At 38.4% G+C, this 12249-nt stretch overlaps 1 protein-coding gene across 1 annotated transcript in view; it reads right to left on the bottom strand.

Moving 5' to 3' along the window:
- The window catches only part of LOC133562929 (prickle-like protein 1), a 120056-nt gene that overhangs the window by 51759 nt on the left and 56048 nt on the right, over window positions 1–12249 (bottom strand). The window lies entirely within an intron of this gene.

Below are 12249 nucleotides of genomic sequence, written 5' to 3'. Positions count from 1 at the left end.
ATTGCCGTTTTGACAAAGAACACAAACATAGATGGTAGTGGGCGACCGTGCCCCGATTTGACTCGCAGATTATTTTGAGTCTCTCATTTCCGGCCGCCGGTGGGCTTTCTCAAGGTACTCTATTTTTTCCCATGTCAATTGGAGACTCTACACTAAGGTAATCCAGGCTATGTCCCACCTAACCTTATCTTTGTCCACACACACACACACAATGCCACCGTTTAAGATGCCCTACCCTCTCCGTCCGCCAATGCAACGTGATCTAGTACGCATGCGCAGAAAATGCGCACGTCATAATTGTTTTGTGTGCAAATTCTTAAATGAAATGTGGTGGTTAGAGTGTCCGCCCTGAGATCGATAGGTTGTGAGTTCAAACCTCGGCCGAGTCATACCAAAGACTATTAAAATGGGACCCATTACCTCCCTGCTTGGCACTCAGCATCAAGGGTTGGAATTGGGGATTACATCACCATAAATGATTCCCCGGGCACGGCACTGCTGCTGCCCACTGCTCCCCTCACTTCCCAGGGGGTGATCAAGGGGTTGGGTCAAATGCAGAGGACACATTTCACCACACCTAGTGTGTGTGTGACAATCATTGGTACTTTAACTTTACTTTAACTTTAAATAACAATATATGAATAATAAATATCAGTGTTTATCTGTAAATAACAATATATAAATATTACAGGTCAGTGTTTATCTGTAATTAACAATATATAAATAATACATGTCAGTGTTTATCTGTAAATAACCATATATGAATTAAAAAATGTCAGTGTTTCTCTGTAAATAACAATATATAAATAACACATGTCAGTGTTTATGTAAATAATTCATAAATAATAAATGTCAGTGTTTATTTGTAAATAATAAATAAATAATACATGTCAATGTTTATTTGTAAATAACAATATATAAATAACACATGTCAGTGTTTATCTGTAAATAACAATATAAATAACACATATCAGTGTTTGTATGTAAATAATATATAAATAATTAATGTCAGTGTTTATTTGTAAATAACAATATACATATAATACATGTCAGTGTTTATCTATAAATAACAATATATAAATAACACATGCCAGTGTTTGTATGTAAATAATATATACATAATAAATGTCAGTGTTTATCTGTAAATAATAATATATGAATAATAAATGTCAGTGTTTATCCGGAAATAACGATATATAAATAAGACATATCAGTGTTTGTATGTAAATAATATATAAATAATAAATGTCACATATGCGGTCCTCTCCAAGGTTTCTCATAGTCATCATTTTCACTGTCACCGACGTCCCACTGGGATGAGTTTTTCCTTGCCCCTTATGTGGGCTCTACCGAGGATTTTGTTGTGGCTTGTGCAGCCCTTTGAGACACTTGTGATTTAGGGCTATATAAATAAACATTGATTGATTGATTGAGTGTTTATCTCACATTGACAACATGAATACAACAGCTTTAGCGTTAGCTTGTTAGCATTAGCATTCTGTTGATTGGGGTTGAGGCTAATAACAACACAAATGGAGTGTTATTGACTACTTTTACAAGATATAATAAAGTCAATAGTTAATATTTTATGTTTTATTTTCCTCCTTTATTTCACATTTATCCAACAAAGTCCGAGTAGTAAGCAGCTGATGTCGCCACTTCATACTCCTCCTTAAATACGTTTAAAAGAGTCCATCCACTTCTCGTAGCTTCGCAAGTTTGTAAAACTGATAAAAAACAATAAAGTACACACAGTTTGAAGACTACTGCTGAGTAAAAACACTACAAGATAGTTCCACTGATCAGAGTTCTTCAACACAAAGATGTCCCACAAAAGTTGCTGCATTTCAAAAGTTCCTTTCATTCTTCTTTCTCTCCATTGTCAAGTTTGTTGTCATAGAAATACACAAGAAATAACAAAATAAACAAGTCGTCACTTACATTCCGATGGCGGTCATATGTTTGAAAGAGAAGTTTTAGGAATGCCCCCAACTGTGTTCAACCAATCAACCTTCAACAGAACAGCTTGCCCAAAGTTCCTAGAAAAGTCCCTGCGGTGGAAAAGGGCCTATTGTTGCTAGACGCTTTAGTTTACATGGCTGTACTCACTACCCATATTCTGGAAGAGAGCTACCAACTGGATTAAAAAGGACCGTATCGAAGAAGAAACGAATCAAGGGAGAATACTGAAACAAACAGGACACTGTTCCAAAGACTCACCACCTTAAAAAATAGGTAAAACTGGTGGAATTGACCGATATGAGCACGTTCAATTGATGAGATTTGGGAAAGCTGCCGAACGTGTCCTGTAGTGATGTCAATCAATCAATCAATCAATCAATGTTTATTTATATAGCCCTAAATCACAAGTGTCTCAAAGGGCTGCACAAGCCACAACAAAATCCTCGGTTCAGATCCCACATAAGGGCAAGGAAAAACTCACAACCCAGTGGAATGTCAATGTGGATGACTATGATAAAACCTAGGAGAGGACCGGAGCCTGTGGCTAGAAGTCTTATGTTCTTTGACTTTTGTTACCAATGGGTAGCAATGTTTAATTGTACTGCCCCAGTAAAATAAGTCAATAAATACGGTGGGCTTAAGGGGGGAGGAGTATATTTATAGCTAGAATTTATTTACAGATATACACACACATTACACTCCTCTACTCATTGTGGTATTTGAAAGTGCCATGCTTTGCAGCCAATAGCACAGCTTTTGAAGGAGCATAGGTATGGGCAACATCTGTGAAATTTAATTTGCAGGAAAGGAGTGAGTTTAGGGTTGAATTGTCCATCCTCGTTCTATTCTCTGTCACTAACCATGCAGAACACCCTCTCTGATGATGAAAAAAAAGAAGTTTATCGACTATGGTGTCGCCACAAACTACAAAGGCGGAGTTGCGCAATTTTTCAGGTCTTATGCAGATCCCAAATACAGATCAGCAGGTACCAGAAGGTGAGAAAAATTGCTTTTGCTTAATATTGCGAAACAAAACGCCAGATAATATGTTTTACCTTATACACACACCATAATAATACTCGTATGTTGAAGCACAGTATAATCCATCAAGTGGTGCGACTTCGTAGCTTGCCAAAGTCGTATTAAAACATTGCTGTTTGGCACGCACAATAGTGCCTTCATCAAATGCACCACAGTCTGGAATCTTTCATCTCTCCCTAGCATACCCCTTCCCCTTCGAGCTGTCCTGGATGAACTGAAATTCTTGTTTCCAATCGTTTTGGAACTTGCAAGCGCACTTCTTCTTCTTACTCGTTGTCGCCATGACTGTCTCTTCTTTGTTCTTCTGTTTCGTCTCTGTTATGTTTTTGAACATTATTACTTGACCTCGGATAAGCGGAAGAAGATGGATGGATGGATATTGTAACTGAAAGGAGAACAGCACCTTTTGGGGAATTTTGTCTATCGTTCATGTGAGATAAGCACACTTAAGTCTTTTTTAAAGCATTCTTATTTTTTGGCAAGTACGAGGTAGCTAACACTGGAAGTAATGAGATTTGCTCTATTCTGCCTATAAAGCCCTTTTAAAAAAAACCTCCAACACTATTTTATTTACAGGCTGTATGTATGTTTATATATATATGTATATATATATATATATATATATATATATATATATATATATATATATATATATATATATATGATGTAGTAATTTGTAAAAACATGTAATATTTAAATATTTTGGCCATTTTAAGTATACGGCGGTGTATTCATTTCACTGATGTACATACTTGCCAACCTTGAGACCTCAGAATTTGGGAGATGGGGGTTGGGGGGTGGGCTTATATATTTTCAAATATTTCTTACATATATATTTATATATATAAATAATCTGTTCATGAATGAGTATATTGGTTCAGGCCACCCTGTTCTATGGAGAAGTCCGATCTACAAAATTTGCAGGCAGCATACCCCTTTCCCTTCAAACTATCCTGAATGAACTGGAATTATTTTTTTCCAATCATTTTGTAACTTGCAAGCGTACTTCTTCTTCTTACTCGTCGTCGCCGTGTCTCTTCTTTGTTCTTCTGCTTCGTCTCTGTTACGTTTTTTGGACATTACTACTTGCCGTAGTTTTGAAGCAATGCATGATGGGAACCTGGATGTTGTGTGTCAGTGTATTAACGTTCCATCTGGGATAAACACACACTGATAAATAGCTCCGTGCCTGCCTAATAGAGATGCGCGGTTTGCGATCTCATCCACAGAGTTCGCGGATAAACCGCGGGTCGGGCGGTTGACATGACGAAAAAATAGATTTGACTTAGATTCGGGCGGGTGGCGGTTGAACCATCCGGAAATATTTGATATACATGGTTCTGGGATCGGTATCCTTTGCCATTCAAAGAGCCATTCAAGACCCGTGTCATAAAGCGAAGAAGACAATAGGAGACGCTATTATTCTCTTGAATGACTGCCGGCAGTCACCCAGATAATAAGTATTAGGGCGTGCAATGAAGCCATTGGCTTTGTCGCCTTCTTCAACATGTACAATCTGCTTGTCAGTCCAGCATCATGTTGTGTGTGGCTTCGACTGCAAGGCATACTGGGTGACACAGAGTACACTAATGGTTGTGATATAAACAATTTTAACACTCTTAGTAATATGCGCCACGCTGTGAAGCCACACCAATTAAGAACGACAAACACATTTCGGGAGAACATCCTCACAGTAACACAACATAAACGCAAAACAACAAATACCCAGAATCCTTTGTATTCATGACACTTCCTGACTTTTTTATACACCCCGCTAGTACGGTCCTGATAAAATGTTGGTTTGGGTGGACGGCGGGTGGCTGACGACCTTGGAGATGCGGATGCGGATGATATAATTGGCTATCCGCGCATCTCTACTGCCTACTCTATGGGTTATAGATAAACCTATGGATAACGGAGACATATATACGTGACAACAGGCTTTCCTCACTCAGGTCCGGCCGGAAATCGGGAGAAATCCGGGAGAACGGTTGTCCCGGTAGATTTTCGGGAGTTTCCCTGAAAATTCGGGAGTGTTGGCAAGTATGTCAATACTGCCTCACTGAAAACCAGTGAGACGGCAAGAGAGTTACTTGAACCCGGAGTCAATTCAATAGAAAAGTCTTATTGGAAGGAACTGTCATCGCAAGTCATTTCGAACTCCTTCCACTCAAAAAGTAAAGTTTCCACGATTAACCACGTCAATTATTAGCCCCGTTTCCTCCCGTCCAAAGGGGTGGAAGCACACCTTCTATTCCTCAACGCAACCCTAACTGTACATACCTGCCCATCCAGTCAAACTCCCTGGGGAGTTTGCAGCTGACCTCTGCAGGAATGTCACAACATGAGGCTCTTCCTGTTGCCTCAGAAAACAAAAGTGACGGCTTCAGGTCAAATCTTAGGACAGTCGCAACTTTTTCGGTTGGCTTTTGCTGTCGGCAAAGTTCAACTCCCAGCGAGCGTCTTTTAAGAAAGCAAAAGGATGTTCCTAGTCTGCTCCATGACGATAAAACAAAGGACTTTAGAAGGAAGCAGGGAAGGTCGACGGGCTTTCTTCCATCATGAACATTTTAGACCAGGCTTGGGAAATTATTTTGACTCGGGGGCCTAACTTCGAGAAAAAAATTTGTCTGTGGGCGGGTATATCTGATTTTTAGGAACACTAATACAAAACCTCACAATAATGTCTGACTGAATGCTAAAAACGTTATGACAAACAGCCTTAAAAAACGGAATGGAATTTATTTATTTTTTTACTGAATGAGACACCCAGAATGTACAGAATGTGACATTTACAATATTATCTATGAACGATAAAACACTGAATATTGACAACATAGGGTCTTCTAAAGCAGTGGTTCGCAACCTTTTTTCAGTGATGTACCCCATGTGAACTTTTTTTTTTAATTCAAGTACCCCCTAATCAGAGCAAAGCATTTTTGGATGAAAAAAAGAGATAAAGAAGTAAAATACAGCACTATGTCATCAGATTCTTACATTTTAAAACAGTGCAAAATATTGCTCATTTGTTGTGGTCTTTCTTGAACTATTTGGGAAAACAAGATATAAAAATAACAAAAAATTATGAATAAAGATTTCTACACATAGAAGTAATCATCAATTTTGGGGATTGTAATAGAGATTCATGAACTTAATTCCAAACATTTCTTCACATAAAAGAGATCTTTAACATCAATATCTATAGAACATGTCCCCAAAAAATCTAGCTGTCAACACTGAGTATTACATTGTTGCATTTCTTTTCACAGTTTATGAACGTACATTCATATTTTTTGAATGTAATGCTATTTTTAGAATATTTGAAAAAATCTCACGTACCACTTGGCATACCTTCAAGTACCCCCATGGGTACGCGTACCCCCATTTGAAAACCACTGGTCTAAAAAACGCTATACAAATCTAATCCATTATTATTATTAGGAATAGTATTTATCTCCCGTATGAAATACAACTTACTTCACTGATTATTATTGATTTATTTTTAACGTTAATATTTATGGAGTGTATATAATGTAAAAAAAAATTGAGAACAGGAAGTGAGTATTTGCTATGTGATGGAAAAGGTAGGATTCAATAAGCTCTGCTTCTTCCTACTCCTTTTGGAACATGTTGAAAAGAGGAAGTGCAAACCAACACCAAACTGCCTGCAGACCAACTTTTTGTAACGCTTACGTTCCTATCAGTTTCGCACAATGCTCTGTTGACTGACTTGAAATGTCACTAAGTCTGAACATAAGTCCAGATAATATTCCGTGTCTGATTGACAGTCTGTCATTGGCCGTCTTCGCAGCCGTCTGTGCTCTTCACAGGCTTTTTCGTGTCCAAATAACACAAGGTGGGTGGACGACGCGATCTGTCCGGGAAGAGGAAGCTCGAGCAGCTTGTGTTGGAAAAAGACATATTTATCTAATAATTGTCCTGGGAATTCTTTTTGATTGCTGAAGGCACTCGAGCCCCCATGCTTCCGTACTGTTTGGCACAAAGCCATTGTAGCGGCCAAGGCCAGGGAGGACAAGCTGGCCTTTCACAGCAGACCTTCAGTCCTTTGTGCTCGTCCTAAAGACCCGGCAGCCTGTCCCATTAGCAAGTCTTTAAGGGGCGGGGACATGTTCTAAATGACATGTTAAAACCCAGGCAATCTTAGTAGTAGCCATTAAAAGTTAAGAGTTGGTTTATATCATGACCAGAGTAGCCCGAATTATACTCAAGTAAGAGTATTCTGTGAAATAACTACTCAAGTATAGTGTAACTTCTGATTTATTTAGTAGTTATTTTTTAATGTTCCTTGGACAACAATTGTAGTTGGTGTGAGTGTGTGTGTTCTTGTATTTCTACCCTTCTTGAGACATCAAAAAGGAAAGGTACCGTCCACATGAGGACCGGTGAACAAGTTAGGACTGAAGTCATGGTCCAAATACAGAAAACTATTGCATCTTAAAGAGAATGTCTCATTTGGTGGTGAAATCTATCAAAATTATGGTGGTTCCAAAAAGGAGGGATTTTTCAAATTGACTGCGTGCCGGTTTTAAAAGTGCTCCCCCTCTGGTCAACGTATGAAATAAGTGTGTAAGAAATTAAAATGCGCTCTGTTTTGGCCCAAATTTATATATATATATATATATATATATATATATATATATATATATATATATATATATATATATATATATATATATATATATCAGACTGCGTGGTCGGTAGTAGTGGGTTTCAGTAGGCCTTTAAATTTCTCATTGAAGATTTTTTGCTGCCTTGTCTGACATCATGTCACTTTCTATTTTTACAGTCAGTACGTTCCTACGTACTAAATGAGTCTGATGTGTCAAATAATTCTGTTTCTTCTATTTTCACAGCAACTTGTGAAGTTCTGGTTTCCATGCTCTTAAAGGCCTACTGAAACCCACTACTACCGACCAAGCAGTCTGATAGTTTATATATCATTGATGAAATATTAAAATTGCAACACATGCCAATACGGCCGGTTTAGTTTGCTAAATTGCAATTTTTAATTTCCTGCGAGTTTCTTGTTGAAAACGATGCGGAATGATAACGCGTACGCGTGACGTCATGGACTGTCAGGAAATATTAGCGCTGCACTACTCGGCTAAAAGTCATTTGCTTTAACCGCATAATTACACAGTATTTTGGACATCTGTGTTGCTGAATCTTTTGCAATTTGTTCAATTAATAATGGAGACTATAAAGAACAATGCTGTTGGTGGAAAGCGGTGGATTGCAGCTGTCTTTAGCACCGAGACACACCCGGTGTTTCTTTGTTTGTGGTGAAGCGGATTGGTCAAGCGAACATGTTTTCTCTACGTCAACCAGCATGTTTTCGGATGGGGAAATTGTGATATATATCTTACCGGAGAAATCATTGGATTATTCGTCGTCCTGCAGCAACTGTTTAAAAGACAGCTGTGAACTTGGCTCCTCGGCTTCTCTCTGAGACACTGTGTTCACCGCAGCCATCCGACCTCGAGGTATGTCTTTACAATATTTAAAATCTCACTAAAACACTATTGAAACAATAAGCAGATAAGGGATCTTATAGAAATTTCCTAGTAAATGTGTCTAATTACATCTGAAACGCTCACACTGCCGCCGCCCGGAGCTGTCGCTTTTTTTTTCTTTTTCTAGTCCTTCACTATCAATATCCTAATTCAAGAATCTTTCATCCTCACTCAAATTAATAGGGAAATTGTCGCTTTCTCTGTCCGAATTACTCTTACTGCTGGTGGCTCCCATTAAAAAAAATGTGAATATGTGTGGAGCCCTACAACTCGTGACATCACGTGCACATGCTTCTGGTAAAGGCAGGGCTTTTCTATTAGCGACCAAAAGTTGCGAACTTTATCGTCGATGTTCTTTACTAAATCCTTTCAGCAAAAATATGGCAATATTGGGAAATGATCAAGTATGACATAGAATGGACCTGCTATCCCCGTTTAAATAAGAAAATCTCATTTCAGTAGGCCTTTAAGGTGACTGATGGTCAATGTGACTGATGGTCATACGCAGTGTGCCTCTCGTATGCTAGGGGGCACTTGTGGTCATTTCAGCTTGTTTAGATGTAAATACAATAGAAGAAGATAATGCTACTTGTAAAAAGCTAGTGTTTGTAACTTTAACATTACGGATCTACGTAACAGATAAGTTTAACTTTCCAATGATTTTTGATGTTGTTGGAAATGTTTTAATGTGTTTAAATGACACTTGTGGTTATTAGGCTCATCAGAGACATACAAAAAGATCGATTTTTTGGTAAACTGTTTTAGGTTTCTATTCAGCAGTTGTCTCAAACAGCCCGGATGTGCTGGTGTCATGTCATGTAATAAAAGTGTCTTATTTGGGAACATTCTGACACTTATTAACAAGTAAATCGGTGTATTTTTTCATTCACATTAAAAATACTGACCTATTCCAGCTTCCTATAACTGTACTATGTGATTGTTTTATTGGCGAAATGTAATCAAACGTCACTACTGATTACGTCGGATTGGTCAAACAGAGTCACGTGACAGTGGCTGCCGGAAGCAGACTCGCTTTGATTGATTGATTGAAACTTTTATTATTGCACAGTTCAGTACATATTCCGTACAATTAAACACTAAATGAACTTGTTTAAGTCGGGGTCCACCTAAATCAATTCATGGTCGCTGACATAAGAATAAATAATTTAGGCTGACCATATTCTGAAGTCCAAAAAAGAGGACACATATATGAGTGCCAAGGGTGAAAATTTGCAAATGATACTCGAACTTGCTTTATAAATAATATATTTATTTAAATAAAGAATTTTTTCTCTTCTGTTGACGGCAGTGTCGGCGCGAGGAATTTTCAAAATGGGGTCCCAGGGACCCCATCAAGTCATAAAAATGGGGTCCCATAGTGAATTTTTGGGGTCCCACTTTTTTGTAAGTGTTTTGCAAAAAAATTATAAACGTTGTGTTTTGGAAAAAGGTTGTCATAGTCGTTACTTAATTCATTTGAAAATTATAAAAAAGAAAACATTTTTATACATATGTAAATGTATACAGTTATAAACATTAATTCACTTTCTTCTTTCCTTCATGTATCTAAATTTTATTGCTGCTGGTAGTTTTTTCTATGTTCTTATTTTATAAGTTGTAGGTGTATTTATTTCAGTATAAAAGTGTTTTGCTTTGGTCATGAAATGATGATAATGGTGTGCCAGGGCATACATGCATTTTATATTTAACGCTTAAATCTCTGGAATCTACATCAACTTCAGACATATCCCTCATTTCAAAGTGTTTTAGTTTTTTTTATGTTGTTTTTTAGTTGTTTGTTTTCCGCCGTTTTGTGTCAAACAAAATTATGTTTTTAATAGCAAACACACAAAATATGCAAACCCTTCCACCAAAAATACTTTTCAAAGTGGAATTTTTGATGTCAAGTAATCGGAACCTTGGATAGGTCAATAATTCATAATACAATTGATATTGATTCAATGTTATGTTTTGAGCAATGACAGTTTGAAAAAAAAAAACAGCTCTGTTTTATTAGTCAACAATGCAACTTTTTCTAAATTACATTTCACCTTTAAGCTTTTTTATTTCACTTTTGTTATGTTTTTGTTTATTATAATAGTATGTGATTGTAGCCCAGATAAGCACCAGCGCCCCCCGCGACCCCAAAGGGAATAAGCGGTAGAAAATGAATGGATGGATAATAGTATGTTTAGAATGTGCTGGCCGCCTTTTAAACATTAGCTGTGGGCCGCAAATGGCCTCAGGGGCACACTTTCGACACCCCTGCTATTGATAATAAAAAAATGTATCTGATAAATCTATCGATAAAAAGCAGAGCCCGGCGATGCATGCATGTTTATCATAACTCTCTGTCTCTGCCCCTCCATCATGAATGCTGCTGTGCGCACAACTTTCACAATTTGTTTTGTTTTTAACCCTTCTTAACCCTGAACGTACATTGAAAATACACGCAACCCTAACTCAAAATCCCGGACATTTGAGGCATTTAAGAAACTCCACCCGGACAGCCCGGACAGCCCCGCAAAAGAGGACATGTCCCAGGAAAAGATTAAGTTAAACTTAAAGTCACACACACACTAGATGTGGTAAAATTTGTCCTCTGCATTTGACCCATCCCCTTGAACACCCCCTGGGGAGTGAGGTGACCAGTGGGCAGCAGCGGTCCCGCGCCCGGGAATCATTTATGGTGAAAAGAAGTCGTATGGTCAGTCTAAGAAAATTAAATAAGTGTGTTATTAATAAAAGTAACATAGTAATAGTAGCATTTCTTCATCTCAAATATACTCAAGTAAAAGTTAAAAGGATGTTATATTAAAACTACTCTGGCAAGTACAATTTATCCAAAAAGTTACTTTAAATAAATGTAGCGCATTACTACCCACTTCTAATCAGGACAGTTACAGCAAATCCTTACTTTATGCATGTTCTTAACTTTGGTCCAACGACAAAAACACCAAAACCTGCACCAGGTATCTTTTTTAATGTTTTGCCTTGTCAAAAGTACCAAAGCACAAGTGTAATTGCAGCACTAAGCTACAGTTCTAAGTTCACCTAAGATAGCTGACTAATATAAAGTCGCACAAGTCAAGCATCCCTGACCCTTCACCTTTTTGAGAGCAGCAGATGACCAATAAATCCATGGCCCCGGGGCCTTTACGGCCCGTTCTCCCCTGTCATAGCCGCAAAGACCTGAACAGCACCTCACACCTGGTCCGCACCTTCTCGCCGTGTGTAAAAAAAAAATAAAAGCTAACGGCGAGGTAGCCCCTGACCGTCGTGGCCTGACAATGACAGGATGTGGTCATCGTCACCTGACGATAAAGCCGCATTCCTCTCCGGTCTGAACACGTCCGCCGTCAAAAGACCCCCGCGTAGGGAAGCTGAACGCTCATAGCCAGACGGCGGTTTGAGCCTAATGTAATCTATTTAAACGAGTCAAATTAAAGTCCCAAGACGCGCCATAAATCCAGGCCGCAGAGGGGCAAAAGGAAGGTCAGTCTTTAACTCGACCGTCATTGGGGACGGCGGCAAAGAATGGCTCTCACTTGTGTGTGAGCTACCTTATAAAAAGTAGGCATTCTCCGGGTTTTAAATGACTTGCCAACGGGTATTAGCAGGACACAGGCCTGACAAAAGCCTCGGCTATAAAGGCCAATAAAAGCCTATCACTCTACTGTAACAACAATCCTTTTTTACGCCTTGAGAGAGG

The sequence above is a fragment of the Nerophis ophidion genome, linkage group LG12, assembly GCF_033978795.1.
Source record: "Nerophis ophidion isolate RoL-2023_Sa linkage group LG12, RoL_Noph_v1.0, whole genome shotgun sequence".
Taxonomy (NCBI): domain Eukaryota; kingdom Metazoa; phylum Chordata; class Actinopteri; order Syngnathiformes; family Syngnathidae; genus Nerophis; species Nerophis ophidion.
Note: the sequence above shows the minus strand (reverse complement) of the source record. Positions and strands in the feature narration are given on the sequence as shown.